General features: G+C 36.0%; 1 pseudogene; it reads left to right on the top strand.

Annotated features, from left to right (window-relative positions):
- LOC101591327 overlaps nt 1-1,869 on the top strand; it is a 90,045-nt pseudogene that overhangs the window by 1,623 nt on the left and 86,553 nt on the right.

Genomic DNA, 1,869 nt, shown 5'->3' with positions numbered 1-1,869 from the left:
TTATTGTATTGTATTTAGTAGAGAGTCTACAGAATCTCACTACACAGAGTGGACTTGTCGTGATTCTCCTGTTTTCAGCTTCCCAAACACTGGGATTATAGGCGCGCACCACCATGCCCAATCTCAACTGCTGTCTCAGCATGCCCTGGAGGTGGGGCTGGCATGGCAGGCCAGGGATCAAACCTCTGACCCCTACATCTGCCTAATCATGTACTTTAATCCACTGAGCTATCTGGCCTGTGCTACATATATGTTCTTAAAAACACATTTTCAACTACTAAAGTTTAGTTAAATGTGTATGGTGAAATGTACTAATACAATAAAGGTTAATTTTCTGGTTTTGGTCAGCATATCCTTTGAGGTGAAATTTAAAAGAAAGGCAAAAGCAGCCATATTCTTTACACCAAAAGGGAGCAATAACATAGCTGGACCAATAATCTGATAGTGCTGATGCGCATTTGAACTATGAAGCTCAGATGGGCCAACATATCTGCAGAAAATACCCATTGGAAAAAGTTTAGCAAAATATATATATACAATATATATATGAGACCCTGTATACTCTATATTAAATACAATATATATATATTGTATTTAATATAGAGTATACAGGGTCTCATTACACAGATTGGACTTGTAGTTATTCTCCTGTTTTCACCTTCCCAAACGCTGAAACAGTTTTTGCTTATTATTTTTATACTTGGATTCAGCTGGCTAAATACTGGACTTGTCCTCAGTGGATTAAAGCACCTGCAAGCAGGTGCAGGGGCTGGGAGTTCAATCCCCAGGCTTGCCGTGCTGGCCCTGACCCTGAAGGGTGCTGAGACAGCAAATGAGACTGAACATGAGCCTGTAATCTCAGCTCTTTTAAGGCTCTAAACAGGTGGATCACTACAAGTCCAATCTAGTAGTGAGACCCTGAACACCCCGTAAACCCTTCCCTAAAATACAAATAAATAAATATACTACATGTAAAAATAAAATCTCAGTGCTGATTTATTAAGATGTGACAAAAATTCACAAAAGAGAGAGATAACAGAATCTTTATTATACATATATTCCAATTTACCCAAAATTTTAAGTAAATTTATCTATAAAAGTAATTCATAACTTAAATTTTTGTAAACAACATTCCGTGTATGAATGTAGCTCAGGAAGAAATCATCTCATGCTGGCATAATTTTGAAGATCTTAAGTTGTACGAAGCATTTACCTTACTTAAGCTTTGAAATTTTTTAAATTTTAATAATTTTATTGAGAAAGAAGTAGCAACAAGATAGTTTCAAAACAGGATAGTAGTACAGTTATAATAATTAATACATTTCATATTGTTGTCTTTGTAGTAGTTATTCCTAGTATGAGATACAGACATGATATCTTGTCTGAATACAATTAGTTCAAAACCTTCTCATTGAACTAAGACAAAGTAGCAGTATATTTATGCTATTTTGTATATACAGATATATATATATTTTTCCACTACAAAATGGTCCTTCATTTATATCCCCTTTCTTATTTGCTTTTGTCAGAGATGTGTATTCCATTGAAATTTGATTATACTTTCAATTATCAAAAGAACTAACAGCCACACATGGTGGTTCAGAGCTATAAACTTAGCACTTAGCAGGCTGAAGTATTAGGATGACAATAAGTTTGAGGCCAGCCTGGGCTATGAAGAGTTCAAGTCCAGTTTCAATTACTCATTGAGAGCCAAGAGACAGAGAGATAGTGAGAGAGAGAGAGAGAGAGAGAGAGAGAGAGAGAGAGAGAGAGACAGAGACAGAGACAGAGACAGAGACAGAGACAGATAGACAGACAGAGACAGAGACCAGATTTCTATGTAGAAAGAAAAATGAAAGGACCAAATGT

Source organism: Octodon degus, unplaced genomic scaffold (genome assembly GCF_000260255.1).
Source record: "Octodon degus isolate 3935 unplaced genomic scaffold, OctDeg1.0 scaffold00012, whole genome shotgun sequence".
Taxonomy (NCBI): Eukaryota; Metazoa; Chordata; class Mammalia; order Rodentia; family Octodontidae; genus Octodon; species Octodon degus.
Note: the sequence above shows the minus strand (reverse complement) of the source record. Positions and strands in the feature narration are given on the sequence as shown.